The 17,066-nt window shown below is 35.9% G+C and overlaps 1 protein-coding gene across 2 annotated transcripts in view; it reads right to left on the bottom strand.

Annotated features, from left to right (window-relative positions):
* The window catches only part of STK33 (serine/threonine kinase 33), an 82,753-nt gene that overhangs the window by 53,796 nt on the left and 11,891 nt on the right, over positions 1–17,066 (bottom strand). For both annotated transcript variants that reach the window (XM_058159343.1, XM_058159352.1), the window contains exon 2: positions 530–594. The gene's annotated coding sequence lies outside the window, so the exon portion shown is untranslated. The remainder of the gene's footprint in view (positions 1–529; positions 595–17,066) is intronic.

Here is a 17,066-nt window from a genome sequence, read left to right on the forward strand (position 1 = left end):
AATTTAGATTTCCTACACAGAGACATACATGATGCTCCTATTGCAGACTAACTTCCCTTATCTCCTATTCCACTATTTCCTGTCTGTAGTGGTTAAAAAAAAAGTCTCCTATAAATTCCTCACAACTACATTGCAATTCCAAACCAGAAATTGTTGTTTACCTTTTAAGTTGCTGTAGTGTTTAATTTCTTTCTCAGTTTAGTGGAACTTGGTTTTCTATAGAAAATTATCTGCAGTATTCTTATTCATTTCACTATGTGTCTTTTTAGGAAGGAAGAAGCAATATACAAAAGGTGAAACGAGATTGTCAGGAGCTGTGATTATCTTTTTCTATGAGTGGTGAGCATGAAGCTTTATTTACACAAGTACATGGACATCCATGTACTGATGTCATAAAGTATCTTTATTCTTCCAAATATATAATGTTTTTTAACAGAAAGGCCTAGTTTGTTTTTAAAGAATACCCAAGGGAGAAGGAACTATACACCTGGCATTTTAATTAAATTGATTAAAAAATCACAGGTCTTACCTGATTCATTTACATCTAATTTGCAGGACAAAAGCAGCAACATGACTTCACATCTTTCTCATTACCTATATTGTTAAAACAAGGAATGAAAAAAGTTTTCTGTTATACTTAAATATAATACTGGACTTTCCATTATACTCACTGTTCCAAAATGATAAATACACAAAGGACATTTGAGAACATCCAACTTATATAGTAACACAGTCAGAGCAACTGCAAGGTTCATTGGATTTTCAATGGCTGGATGCCAAGGCTTTATAATCATCTGGAAAAGGAAAATTCAAAAGCAAGATACCCAAGGGGGTGGGAACAAATGCTTGATTATATATGAAAGCATCCAAGGGTAACAAGGACCAAGTCTGTACAAGTAGAAGTAATTCTATAACTAGTCAACCTGCTAATTGAGGTAACAGATTGCTAGGAACACTACACATAAAATATATAATATACTTCGATAAGATTGCCTTATATGAGTCTTGTTGATCTTCCAATCTAATACAACTATCATTTTGATGGACTCATCAAAAATAGGATTTTCTGAGGAACTATATTCTGTAAATTAAACAAATAACTGAATATTAGATAATATTACATATCTTAATCTTTTAGGGACTATATAAATGAATACTTCCATTTAAGACCTAAAAAATTAACTCAAATCTAAAGGTGCTTAGAAAGAAATATATAACTAATAAATGAAGAAATATTACCTTTCCTCTATTAAAATACTGCTTAGCTAAATGGCAGGAAATATAAAAATAAGTGAATTTCAAAGAAAAATGTGGATTTTTAAAACCTGGTTCCATCAACTTTAAGCCAATGAACCATAGATTCAAATTCATAACTAAGCTTTTACAAATAATTTCTGAAGAACCTCATCATATTTTATAAAATAATATGTGTTTACTGAAATTAAAGTAGTTCATACTTTTCCAAAGTTATTTTTCCCGCTGTTGCTTTTTTCTGACACACACAAACGTTTATGTGTATTCATTATACAAATGAGAAAATAAATTTAATGACTAGGATAACTGATATTAAATCACTTGCTTGGATAGATGAACTAGATATTCTTGCTATATATTTACGTACATTGAGATATCTGAAGTTTTAGTTTAAAATGTGATTAGTACATATTCTATATATATTTATATGTATAGTTAATATGAATTATTGTGTGTGCACTATGCATACATTTTTCTAAACAGAAAAACCTTTATTATAGTCCTTATTAGGAATATATAACTGAAATTGGTAACTGAAGAGTTACCAATTAATGTATTAGTTTAGATTAATCATAATCTTTGGATGCATGGAATATGATCTTAGGTATATTCAGATCCATGCATCCAAAGATTATGATTAATCTAAACTAATACATTAATTGGTAACTCTTCAGTTACCAATTTCAGTTATATATTCCTAATTTATAATATAATATAATATAATATAATATTCCCATTTCATTGGGTTCACAACCCCTAGTGATCACAGAAAAGGAAGTGCAGGACCTATTTCACAGACAAAAGCCAGGAAAAGCTCCAGGCCCAGACAAGATAACTCCTTCTTGCTTAAAAGTCTGTGCTGACCAATTGGCCCCCATCTTCACCCATATTTTCAATAAATCACTAGAGATGTGCTATGTTCCTTCTTGCTTCAAACGCTCTACCATCATCCCAGTGCCGAAGAAGCCCACCATCAAGGAACTGAATGACTACAGACCAGTTGCTGTAACATCTGTAGTCATGAAAACCTTTGAAAGGCTAGTGCTTTCCTACCTGAAAACCATCACGAATCCGCTCTTAGACCCCTTGCAATTTGCATACCGAGCAAATAGATCAACAGATGATGCTGTTAATATGGCTCTGCACTACATCCTACAACATCTTGAGTCTCCAAAGACCTATGCAAGGGTCCTTTTGTAGACTTTAGTTCAGCATTCAATACCATCATTCCAGACATTCTTCTAACTAAGCTAAACCAGCTACAGGTACCGGAACAGACTTGTAAGTGGATCACAAGCTTCCTAACAAACAGGAAGCAGCAGGTGAAGCTAAGCAAGATCACATCAAATACCTGTACAATTAGCACAGGGGCCCCCCAAGGCTGTGTGCTCTCCCCACTTCTCTTCTCTCTGTATACCAATGACTGCATCTCCAATGATCCATTTGTTAAGCTACTGAAGTTCGCAGATGACACAACAGTGATTGGTCTCATTCGAGACAATGACGAATCCGCATATAGGCGAGAGGTCGACCGACGACCCTTGTGGTGCAACCAAAACAATCTGGAACTGAACACACTCAAAACCGTAGAAATGGTGGTAGACTTTAGGAAAAACCCTTCCATACTTCCACCTCTCACAATACTTGACAACACAGTATCAACAGTAGAAACCTTCAAATTTCTGGGTTCTATCATATCGCAAGATCTCAAATGGACAGCTAACATCAAAACATCATTAAAAAGGACAACAAAGAATGTTCTTTCTCGCCAACTCAGTAAGCTCAAACTGCCCAAGGAGCTGCTGATCCAATTCTACAGAGGAATTATTGAGTCTGTCATTTGCACCTCTATAACTGTCTGGTTCGGTTCTGCAACCCAACAAGAAAAACACAGACTTCAGAGGATAATTAGAACTGCAGAAAAATAATTGCTACCAACTTGCCTTCCATTGAGGACCTGTATACTGCACGAATCAAGAAGAGGGCCGTGAAAATATTTGCAGATCCCTCGCATCCTGGACATAAACTGTTTCAACTCCTACCCTCAAACGACGCTATAGAGCACTGCACACCAGAACAACTAGACACAAGAACAGTTTTTTCCCGAAGGCCATCACTCTGCTAAACAAATAATTCCCTCAACACTGTCAGACTATTTACTGAATCTGCACTACTATTAATCGTTTCATAGTTCCCATCACCAATCTCTTTCCACTTATGACTGTATGACTATAACTTGTTGCTGGCAATCCTTATGATTTATATTGATATATTGACCATCAATTGTGTTGTAAATGTTGTACCTTGATGAACGTATCTTTTCTTTTATGTACACTGAGAGCATATGCACCAAGACAAATTCCTTGTGTGTCCAATCACACTTGGCCAATAAAATTCTATTCTATTCTAATAAGGACTATAATAAAGGTTTTTCTGTTTAGAAAAATGTATTTATTTATTTATTTATTTATTTATTTATTTATTTATTTATTTTATTGAATTTTTTATACCGCCCTTCTCCCGAAGGACTCAGGGCGGTGTACAGCCAAGTAAAAATCACAGTATAAACATTAAAAGAAATTAAAACAAACATATTATAAGTGGCCAAATTTAAAACAGTTTAAAACATTAAAAATAAATAACCCCAATAAAATTTTAGGCCAGTCCCGCTTGAATAAATAGGTGCGTTTTCAGCTCACGGCGAAAAGTCCAAAGATCAGGCACTTGACGTAAACCAGGGGAAAGCTAGTGCACACACAATAATTCATATTAACTATACATATGAATATGTTTAACCCGTCTCCCCAATACACCTTCATTCTAAATCACTCTTTATTGAAGTATATCTAAATGAAAGCTCTAATTTGTGTCTGCTTGTTCTGGCTCACCTTCACATTTGAAGAATGAAATTAGATATCAGACTTTACTCCTGTTTAAGGAATCCTGAAACAACCACAAAATTACACTTATTGTCCTCAGCATTCTCATACCCAAAAAACCCCATGGTTTTTCCCAAATTAGATGGAACTTTGAAAGAGTGGGAAAACTGAAAGTGTTTCAATAAACGAGAGAAAAAAACACCACTCAAGCAGTAACCTGCTTTCTCACATCTTACAATGCAAACTCATCACTAAATGCCCTTACAGTACTGTACATCTTAAGAGGGTAACTATAATATTCAGTTTATCATAGGAGTAACACCCAGTATCAGTTTAACTGCATTCTTTCCAATGTTAAATACTTTGCCTAAATGCAAGTTAGATCAGCACATGCATATTTATGTTTTGAGCTGAAACCACTGATAGCATTCCAACAGCAGATGTTGTTTTGTCAGTGGAAAGGGTTCTTAATAGCTATTATCATCTTGAACAGTTCCTACATTCGCTCCTGGTGTATGAAGCCTCAGAATAAATTGGAAACATACAAAATGGTGGTATGGGAAAGAGATGAACTAAAGCGCACTCAATTTGAATGGACCTATCTGCATCTACACAGAGTGTAACAGTATTTTGTATACAACATATATAATTTTATATATTTTGTATACAATATATATATATATATGCCAATGTATAGACTGAAAAGTATGTGTGGAATTGTATTCACTATTTAAATAGATTAAACATAATATAAGTGAAAGGCTGTATTTTATAATGTTCAAATCATATAGTTTAGCAGGACTGGTCAATTGTTAGTTGTTGTTGTTTTCATTTTTGATTTTATTCCATATTTACTGAAAGATGGAATTACACTAATGAAAACACAAATGTTTATTTTTTATTTTTTATAAGTTTTATTTAAAAAATAATTCTTTCATTATACATATTTTATGAACAGAGTGTTGACAGGGTCACATTTTATATATCTTATACATAATCAAAATCATCATTATAATATTTCTTAATCTTCCCATTTTTTCCAATGTTTATCTCTTTTGTGTAATCCTTTATCATAAATTTATCATTTTTCTCCATATCTTATTATTTCTGCCAGGTTAATTTTTTCCCCCATTATTTTTTATCATTTTCAATTTTATATTCGAATAACATCATTTTATGCCTTATATTTCTTCTCAATTATAATTGTTCCAGTTGTTTACAATCTTTCTTCATTTCCGGAAGTGTCTCTCTAATTCTTTTTTCCCAATCATTAACAGTAAAACATTCATCTTAATTTGCATTGTTATCAAAATTAATAATATGATTAAATTACTTATTTTCACCTTTCTGTCTGCAGTGGTTTATCATAAACATGTTCTACTTCTTTTTCTTTGCAAAAATAATCACTTTCATGATTTCAACATTGTTATTTTCTATATAATTAGCATTTCAAATGTTCATTTTAATTTACATTGTTATCAAAATTAATAATATTGTCAAATTACTTATTTTCACCTTTCTATCTATTAGGATTTAATGTAGACAAATCCTATTCATTCATCTTTATCATATAATCACTGATAATCATCTTATTTTTTCAACTTCTGCCATGTTACTCTCACATATTTCTTTATCATTTCATTTTCAGTGCTTTCATCTAGCTAACATCACAGTATATCCTATACTTCTTCTCTCTTACCACTACTATAACATTTAAAATTTCATTCTAATTTAAAAAGCTATCAAAAACACTATTATTATTATATTGTCTACTTTCCCATTCCCATTTATTAATCTATTTTATGTATATTTGCTAATTACCTCATCATCCTTCATCTTTCACCATCATCTCAAAATCTTTTTAGCATCCCCTTTTCTAATAGTTTTTTGCACAACCCTTTATCTCACTCTAACTTCTCAATTCTCATATATATATATATATATATATATATATATATATATATATATATATATATATATATATATATATATATATATATATATATTTGTTTTCTGAGGTTTTCACGGGTGTTTGTATATAGGTCTTTGGATGTTCGGGTTTTCTCCCGTGTAAAATTGGAAGTGTCTTGGCGGCGTTTTTGAAGTCTCATTCGTCATCTTCAGGCTTCAACCGTGCTTCTGGGAACAGTGTGTGATCGCAGCTGTTTCTTCCTTTTAACTGCTAGTGGGGTTTGAACCGATTGGATGGGAGCTGGCTGTGCTCTGATTGGCTGGGGTTTTTTGTGCTCTGATTGCTGGGGGGGGTCCTGTTTGGGTGGGGGCTTGGTTGTGCTCAGTTTAGTCTGTGTTGCAGGGGGATTTGAGCTGGTGAGCTGCATAGCTGTTGTTTGGCTTTGTGGTCGTGCTACATCTTCATAGTGGGTGTCAGTCTGCTGCATGTATGGATTGGAGGGTTTGAAATGGCTAATGTTGCAGCTGCGGTCTGGCTTCTGGTCCTTGGTCGTGCTTCATGATCAGTGTGGGTTTGGGTCTGCTTTCTGGGTGGATGTGGTGGTGACATCCTGTGTGGACCTCGTGAGTGTGGGTCTGGTGTCATTCCTCGTGTTAGGGACGCGTTTGTCAATAAGGGCAGGTTTCAAATGGCTGGTAGGCGGGAGGTATCATCTCGTTTGTTCATGCTGTGTGGGCGTTTTTCTATCTCAATGGCTTCTCTGATTATTCTGTTGTTAAAGTGTTCAGTTTTGGCGATAGTTCTGGTCTTTTTAAAGTCAATATCATGTCCTGTGACTTTAAAGTGTTGGACCAGGGAAGAAGTTGGTTCCTCTTTTTTGACTGAGTTCTTGTGTTCTTCAATGTGTGCACTTATTCTTCTGTTGGTTTGTCCAATGTATGTGGAGGGGCAGGCGGTGCATGGGATTTCATATACTCCTTGATTTTCTAACTCAATTTTGTCTTTGGGGTTTCTTAGGATGGTGGATATTTTTCGGTTTGTGCAGAATGCTGTCTTGATGTTGGGTTGTGGAGGATCTTGCTGATTCTGTCTGTGGTGCCTTTTATATATGGGAGGAGGGCTGTGCCGTTTTCTTGTTCTCTGTCTTGGATTTTAGTGGGGGGTTCTTTTTGGATTAGCTTGGTAATGATGACTTTCAAATATTTCATAGCTTTAACCTGTGCTACTGTAGGCTTTGAAAAAAATCAAATATTCTAAAAAGCATTTAGATAGCATTCTAAGGAGAGAAGGAAATAGGTAATATTAAATTGGAAATATTAACAAAGCATATGATTCTAATATGAAAAAAACACTACGTGAATCCATTTCAAATTAGTTTCTGAACTAGTTATAGCAAAGTAATTTCTTTGTTAATTCTAAAATTCTAATATTCTACATTTGTTAGATGAGTCTTAACTGCCCTCTAAGCACAGATTGTAGTTTCTTTTCGACAGGCTGCTTAAAATAAGCACAGGTAGTCCTCATTTAATGACCCTAATTGGGCCTAGCAACTCCACCACTATGCAAATGGTCACTAAGTGGGAAGCCAGATGACTACAATTGTTCTTTCTAGCTGGAAAGCGGAAACAGGCAAGACTACTCATTTTCACACTCTTGTCTTTTCTTTGCTTTCTAATCTCTCCCATGTTCTTGAAAGCAGAGCCCAAGGTTGGGAACTATACAAACAGGTTACTCTCTTGAAATCCCTATGCTTCCACTCAGATGAGTTTAAGACAAGACCTTTTAGCTTCAAGTATTAAAGAGTTTTTGGGAGAACCACTTTAATTACACATACACATACCCACACACATACACCAATACTCACAAACACACACACACACAAAGACAGAGAGTGAGTATATAACTTGAATACAATGTAATCAGTTGCAGCTTTTGTGAAAGCTTTTTGTTTTCAGAAGCTTAACTATAAGCCTATTTCTTCCAGTGAAAGAAAAACCACCGTTCCTTACACACTGTTCCTTTAGTCTATTGCTTTAAAATCATGAATTTCCAGAGCACTTATCAAGACTAAAATACAGCAGATATTCATGGTGTGTGGTTTTATGATCTAGATCAGGGGTGTCAAACTTGCAGCCCACGGGTGTGTCACACACTGGCCACACCCACGCTTGGTTTAGCGAAGGGGAAAAAAGTCACAATACATCATGTGATGACACTGTGACGACATGAGTTTGACACCCCAGATCTAGATAATCCTCAAGCAGAAGGGTGAGAGTTGGCATTAAGTGATCATGGAAATTTAAGAGACACCAGTGTCTATCAGCTAAATTTCATTTATTTGTACCCTAAGAAAAATATAAGCATATTGGAAAATCAAATTCTTTTAAAACTGAATTTGTAGATGGAGAAGACTTGAGAACTGTGAATGTTTTATTTTTATTTATTTATTTATTTTGTCACAACAATATATGTAGGTATCATACAAAAAGATTATATAGTATATAAACACATATATGAGTAAATATAAGGAGGTATAAGCATATATATATATATATAGGAAGAAGAAAAGAAAAACAATAGGACAGGAACGGTAGGCACGTTTATGCGCTTATGCACGCCCCTTATGGTCCTCTTAGGAATGGGGTGAGGTCAATAGTAGAAAGTTTTTGGTTAAAGCTTTTGGGCTTTAATGTGAGCTTAATAGATGGAATTAATTAATAATTAATAATTAGGCTTTAATGTGAGCTTAATAGATGGAAGTTAAAGCCACATGAGAATTGTATGGCTTTTAAAAGCTTATTTCACATAAATAAAAGTAAAGATAATGGGCAATGTATTTAAAAAGAAGATGTTGTCCCACAGTGTGTGTCTATCAGGAAAAAACTTGATTTCCACTTCCATACGTATAACACACATCTGCACCTCATTAGGAAATTAGGGAACGTATTTTCACTTCTAAAGGTTAATACCAATTATTATCTAGTAATCTCATCGCATTATGATGAAGCTGCTACTTCTTGGCAATCTAGTCATATCCACTTTGCAGCTTTATGCAACCCATCTCATTTTACTTTCTAGTTGTTTCTTCATCTTTTCTCCTCTCCTCTCCTCTTTCAAATTTTGTCTGATGATTTCAACTTTATCTTGATGATTTCAACTTTATCTTGAAATAAATGAGCCCACAGTTAATCCTATTCATGATCCCATTCAAAATGCCCCATCCTTTTTCTGGGAAGTCTATAATCTTGACTGCATTTCCAATTGACTCACTGCATCCTTCTCTACACAATCATTCTCATGCACAATCATTCAGAACACAGGTGCAAAACATTCAAACTAAACTTATGCACGGAATCATGACTGCAACACTTACTGCAGCCTAGCCTCTCGAACACCAGAGAAACACATCATATTTATATATGAATATAAATATTTTCAAGGATGAGCAGGAATTGAACAATTCCACAGTAACAGGCTAAAATCAAATGGAAGATATTCAGGTCTATGGATAAAACAAACTTAATTTTTTTTAATTTGCATTTATATCCCGCCCTTCTCCGAAGACTCAGGGCGGCTTACACTATGTTAGCAATAGTCTTCATCCTATTTGTATATTTATATACAAAGTCAACTTATTGCCCCCAACAATCAGGGTCCTCATTTTACCTACCTTATAAAGCAGGGGTGTCCAAACTTGGTCCCTTTAAGACTTGTGGACTTCAACTCCCAGAGTTCCTCAGCCAGCTTTGCTGGCTGAGGGACTCTGGGAGTTGAAGTCCACAAGTCTTAAAGGGACCAAGTTTGGACACCCCTGTTATAAAGGATAGAAGGCTGAGTAAAATTTAATAAAATTTAAAATTTATTATTTTAATATATTTTATTATAATAAAATTTATTTTATTTTTTTTTAAAAAAGCTACTGCAAAGTTTTCAGTGTATGTGCCAGTACTAGGTAATATAGAGCAGGTTCTGGGTACCGTATATACTCGAGTATAAGCCGATCCGAATATAAGCCGAGGTACCTAATTTTACCACAAAAACTGGGAAAAACTATTGACTCGAGTATAAGCCGAGGGTGGGAAATGAGGCAGCTACTGGTCAATGTAAAAAATAAAGATAGAGCCAAGTAAAATAACATGAATATTTATTTGAACGAAAAACAATAAAAGTGCAAAAGGGGGTCCCCAAAAAGAATATGGTATCAAAAATACAGTATCTTTAAAAGTAACAGCAACCAAGCTAACGAGAGCTAAAATCCCTCAAAACTGGAGTTCTCCTCCTCATCATCTGTTTGTCCAAACAGAGCTTCAGCTACTTCAGCTTCTGTGATGTTATCCGCATATACGTTGTCGTCATCACTGAGTTCACAGTCGTCATCATCACTGCTGTCACTCTCATACAATGCGCTGTCTTCACTGCCATCCATAGCATTACTAATGCCACATTTCTTGAAGGCACGTTGCACCATGTCCTCTGGAATATCTTCCCATGCATCACGAACCCACTGTGCTATTAGTTCTATGTCTGGCTTTCTCAGATTTCCAACTTTTGTCAGACGAGCTTGACCAGATGTCATCCATTCATGCCACATCCTTCGCACACGGTCCTTGAAAGGTTTATTTAAACTGACATCTAGGGGCTGCAATACAGATGTAAGCCCACCTGGAATAACGCCAAAGTGACTTGAGATGACTTTGCCAATTTTTATGTCATCAGATGTGTGGGCTCTGAACATATCCCAAACTAACAGTGATCTTCTAGTCCAGTCCCCACTCCTCAAGCAAGAGATCCTATACTGTTTCAGACAAAGGATTGTCCAGTCTGTTCTTTAAAAACCCTCCAGGAATGAAGTGTCCAATAAGGTTCAAATTGCAAGTACCGGTAGTCCTCAATTTAAGACTGCAATTGAGCCCAAAACGTTGTTTTGTTATTTTTCCCTAACCGTGTATGTATCCCCCTGCCCCCCATTTTACGTCAGGCTGCCATCAAAGCGAAGCACGGCTGAATATTATTATTATTATTATTATTATTATTATTATTATTATTATCATTATCATTATCATCATTATCATCATCATCATCATCATTATTATTATTATTATTATTATTATCATTATCATTATTATCATTATCATCATCATTATTATTATTATTATTATTATTATTATTATCATTATCATTATTATCATTATCATCATCATCATCATCATTATTATTATTATTATCATTATCATTATTATTATCATCATCATCATCATTATTATTATTATTATTATCATTATTAAGTCTGTGCTGACCAATTGGCCAATTATCATTATTATACCAATTATCATTATTAAGTCTGTGCTGACCAATTGGCCCCCATCTTCACCCATATTTTCAATAAATCACTAGAGATGTGCTATGTTCCTTCTTGCTTCAAACGCTCTACCATCATCCCAGTGCCAAAGAAGCCCACCATCAAGGAACTGAATGACTACAGACCAGTTGCTCTAACATCTGTAGTCATGAAAACCTTTGAAAGGCTAGTGCTTTCCTACCTGAAAACCATCACGAATCCGCTTTTAGACCCCTTGCAATTTGCATACCGAGCAAATAGATCAACAGATGATGCTGTTAATATGGCTCTGCACTACATCCTACAACATCTTGAGTCTCCAAAGACCTATGCAAGGGTCCTCTTTGTAGACTTTAGTTCAGCATTCAATACCATCATTCCAGACATTCTTCTAACTAAGCTAAACCAGCTACAGGTACCGGAACAGACTTGTAAGTGGATCACAAGCTTCCTAACAAACAGGAAGCAGCAGGTGAAGCTAAGCAAGATCACATCAAATACCTGTACAATTAGCACAGGGGCCCCCCAAGGCTGTGTGCTCTCCCCACTTCTCTTCTCTCTGTATACCAATGACTGCATCTCCAATGATCCATCTGTTAAGCTACTGAAGTTCGCAGATGATACAACAGTGATTGGTCTCATTCGAGACAATGACGAATCCGCATATAGGCGAGAGGTCGAACGACTAGCCTTGTGGTGCAACCAAAACAATCTGGAACTGAACACACTCAAAACCGTAGAAATGGTGGTAGACTTTAGGAAAAACCCTTCCATACTTCCACCTCTCACAATACTTGACAACACAGTATCAACAGTAGAAACCTTCAAATTTCTGGGTTCTATCATATCGCAAGATCTCAAATGGACAGCTAACATCAAAACATCATTAAAAAAGGACAACAAAGAATGTTCTTTCTGCACCAACTCAGTAAGCTCAAACTGCCCAAGGAGCTGCTGATCCAATTCTACAGAGGAATTATTGAGTCTGTCATTTGCACCTCTATAACTGTCTGGTTCGGTTCTGCAACCCAACAAGAAAAACACAGACTTCAGAGGATAATTAGAACTGCAGAAAAAATAATTGCTACCAACTTGCCTTCCATTGAGGACCTGTATACTGCACGAATCAAGAAGAGGGCCGTGAAAATATTTGCAGATCCCTCGCATCCTGGACATAAACTGTTTCAACTCCTACCCTCAAAACGACGCTATAGAGCACTGCACACCAGAACAACTAGACACAAGAACAGTTTTTCCCGAAGGCCATCACTCTGCTAAACAAATAATTCCCTCAACACTGTCAGACTATTTACTGAATCTGCAGTAATTAATTTAATTTAATTAATTTAATTAATCGTTTCATAGTTCCCATCACCAATCTCTTTCCACTTATGACTGTATGACTATAACTTGTTGCTGGCAATCCTTATGATTTATATTGATATATTATCATCAATTGTGTTGTAAATGTTGTACCTTGATGAACGTATCTTTTCTTTTATGTACACTGAGAGCATATGCACCAAGACAAATTCCTTGTGTGTCCAATCACACTTGGCCAATAAAATTCTATTCTATTCTATTCTATCATTATTATCATCATCATCATTATTATTATTATTATCATTATTATCATTATCATCATCATCATTATTATTATTATTATTATTATTATTATCATTATCATTATTATCATTATCATCATCATCATCATCATTATTATTATTATTATTATCATTATCATTATTATCATTATCATCATCATCATCATTATTATTATTATCATTATCATTATCATCATCATCATCATCATCATCATCATTATTATTATTATTATTATCATTATTATTATTATTATTATTATATGATGATGATGATTTTTTTGCATTGGACAGAGCGAGCTTCAGTTTACCAAACTTTGTATCTTTTAATGAAACGTGTTAGTCTGGAAGGGACTGTTTGAACTCACAAAACACTTGCAACTTTTAGTTCCGTGCTGAGGATTTTTGGAAAGCAGCCCAGCAATATTTATTTATTGCTCGGACTGCTCTTATTTTCACTCCCCCTTTTCTTTTCTTTTCCTTCCCTCCCTCCCTCCTTCTCTGCCTCTCTTTCGTCCCCCACCTCCCGGGATCCTTGCGGGTCGAAGGTTCTGCCCTGCCTTACACCAGCCGCCCACCTATGCCAAGGTCTCCCTGGCTCTTTCGCTCTCTGTAAGCAGCGGCTTCTCGGCAGCGTCGCCCCCCTCCCCTCCATGGATCGGCTCCTTCCCCAGCACTGAAGGCATCCTTAGGAATACACCTCCACCTCCAGGAAAATAAAAAGAGGCAGAGAAGGTAAATCGCCCGCCCCGTTCGGAAAGGAAGGGGAGAGGACTCCAATGGAAGAAGGGAGAGGAGAATTACCAATAACAAACACAAAGCGCTGGGTTAGAGGTGCCTTGTCATGTACAAGGAGATCAGAGAGGGCAACCACCGCGAAACAATAATCAGACTCAAAGCGGGCTGCTTATTTGCCATTTGCTCTGGGTAGAACGGGTTTTTTTTAAAAAAATTGGTTTGGAGAAGGAAAGCTAATTTGCTGATCTGCGAGGGTCGGTTTCTTTTGCCTCCCTTCTTCTTCCTCCTCCTTCTTCCCACCCTAGCTTGCAATGCCCCCATCTCTCCTCCTCCTCCTCCTCCTGCCCCCCTCTCGGATTCAGCGTTCATTTCTTGCCTTTGCGGAGCGGAGGTGTTGGGGGGGAGGGTTTGGGAATAGATTTGGCAGAGGAGATTACCGTAATTTTGCTCACTGTTTACGAGCAAGTCTCGGGTTACAATGTTCACTCGGGGGAGTGAAACGCAAAGTATAGTTAGCCTGAAAAAAAACTGAACCGTGTGACTGGCGGGAGAGAAGGACGGCGCCGGGAGGGGGGGGAGAAATCGTTTGTTCTTGCTGTATTTCTCCGCTTTCCAAGAGGCTTTTCTTTTTCACCTCTTTCTCCCCACCTCCCCAATTTCCATAGGGGGAAAAAAAAAACCTGGGGAAAACTTGGCAAAAAATAAAATAAAATAAAAAGTACTGAGTGCAAATGTTTTTTTTTTATACTGTAGTTGGAGTTTTCCACGTTTCTTTCACATTCAAGGCAGCATTCTCCCCCCATCCCTCGCTGCTTTTCCAAAACATGCTTTGAAACCTTTGCATTTTATTGGGATGTATTCGTGACAAACCGCCCCTCCGCCCCCACGCGGGCAAGAGGAGGCAGTGAGAGGGCGAAAATGTCGAATGCCCCCTCCGCCCCCCGCCCCCTCCGCCGACCCCGCCGCCGCCATCAAAAAGCGGCGGAAGAAAACGCCGGAGGCCAGCCGCCGCCCCAAAACGAGCCGGCCGAGCTGGCAAAGCATGCCGGCAGCATTTGGGCTCGTCCTGCCGGCCCAGCTGTTCCCGAGGGCAAAAAACCCTCTCCCTCGGTCGGCTCTGTAGACTCGAGTATAAGTTAGGCGTTTTCAGCACAAAAAACGTGCTGAAAAACTCGGCTTATACTCGAGTATATACGGTAATTATTTAAAGAGAATAGTTCTGAAATTCTCTAAACAAGTGTGTTTAAATACTTTATATTCCATTAAATTATTTTCTTTTTAAAGGGAAATAAGTTGAGACTATTATCTTTCTACTTTTATCTGAAATAAACACAAATGCTGAAAGGTATGCCTTAGATATGAAATGTTTCTATATTTTCAATTTAATTTAGTATCATTATGAAAAAGAAAAAGTAAAGATACATTGCTGAACTATAAGTCGTATTTTGCTAGTTTTGTATTCTGCAAACTTTTTACAAGTCACGAATTCACAAGTCACAAATTATAGTTATTATACATGCATTTAAAAATATTCTAAAAAATAACTACACATAATTATAAATATTTATAAAGCCACCTAGAGTCAGTAGTAATAATAAATAATATTTTGTCAGATAATAATGTTATTATTTGTTTTTTCCACAAGATGGCACCCTAGTCCCATTCTTTCTTGTACAAATTAAACTAACCAGGATTTTACAATATATTATGTGGGTATATTCTAGCTATTTGTACTTCTGAATTCAGTGAACCATCATTTTAAATGTCCCTGAAATACATATGTCTTATCTATATAACAGAAATAATTCTTGCCAAATCATCAGAAAATCATTTTTTTTATTTCCACAGAAGATGATAGGTACCTCACTGGTGCGTTTCTTAAGCCTTCATGTTCATGGTAATTTCCTCAGGGGGAAAAGCAACACTGCAGAATACAGTTTGAAATTCAGTATTACCTATGCACCTAATTAACCTTTCTACCTTTCTAACCCAAAACCTGTTACATTCCACTCCATCCCATGGTATATGAATGTTTTTTTTTAACTAAATTGAGTATTCTCATAAACAAGTAGAGATTCTACCTACCCACTAATAAGTATTCCATAATATTGCACATATAAAACAAATACAGTAATGACAAATAACATCTTAGCATTAAATTTCCACTTTTTATATTATGTCGTGACTGTAATATTGTGTTTGTTAATACTGTTGTCATTTGTTGGCCTGCTTTTCACATTATGTTAAACCTGACAGGTTAGTTTACGTAAAGCATTAAGCTATAATGGATGGCTTCATACTAATCCATAACATAAGAAACTACACCCTGTATTATGACAATCCATTGTGTACTAATGAAGTTTGCCCTTCACAAGCTTATAAAATCATTCCAACACAGTGTGAATACTTTAAGCATTTTTTTTTTCAGCTTAGGCTCTTAAATTCATAATCATAATAAAAAAAACAACTATGAGAAAGGAATTGTGCAAAACATTCTTTAAGCAAACTGCTTATAAAATCAATGTATTGTTTTAATCTGGCTGTACACCGCCTGAGTCCTTCAGGAGAAGGCCGGTATAAAAATCTAAATAATAAATAAATAAATAAGCCTAGATAGTCTCTTGCTAAATGGAAAAATGAGCCATTGAACAAAGGAGTTCACCATGCTTGTGTTTCATACAGACGTGGTTGGTTGCTAGGAGCAGTGCCTTCAATAGAATCTTTGCATTCTTGCCTAGTTAGCTTCCTCAAGTACTTGCTGTAGCATTGCTCTATTTCTTTTCCAGTTGGCTTTAAATTATTTTAAAATGTCAGCAGATTTCACTTCTTTCACATTTCTATACAACAACTCTAAGTGGTGCTGCATACAGAGAACCTCAACCAAGCAACCTGAGAGTACAAACAAATAAAACACTGTAATTGGAAACAATAGGCACTTTTACATCCATTAAGCATCAAAATCCCCAAGGCTTGTTCAAAAAGAAACATTTAAGTAGTTTCTTACAAGTCACACTTTATATATTATAAGCAACATATGGAGAATTACAAATACCCATTTACAAAACCCAAAATTTGGTTTCAGAAATATTTTCTGAATAATTAAGCAGCTATGGTAGTCCAGTTAAAACCCTACAGATACATTTTGGTTAGCTTCATACATAACATTAAACAATGCTGTTTTTAATCTTGATTTGTTGGACAAGCCACAATGCCCAGACTCATACTGTAGGAAGTTAGCACCCACCTGTCTCCTAGATGAATGAAATATTCTAGGAAATATTAAAAAGGCAGAATATTATACCTCCCTGGATGAGAAAAGGAGGAACATGCTGTTGGAAATGGAA

Source organism: Ahaetulla prasina, chromosome 1 (genome assembly GCF_028640845.1).
Source record: "Ahaetulla prasina isolate Xishuangbanna chromosome 1, ASM2864084v1, whole genome shotgun sequence".
In the NCBI taxonomy this organism is placed as follows: Eukaryota; Metazoa; Chordata; class Lepidosauria; order Squamata; family Colubridae; genus Ahaetulla; species Ahaetulla prasina.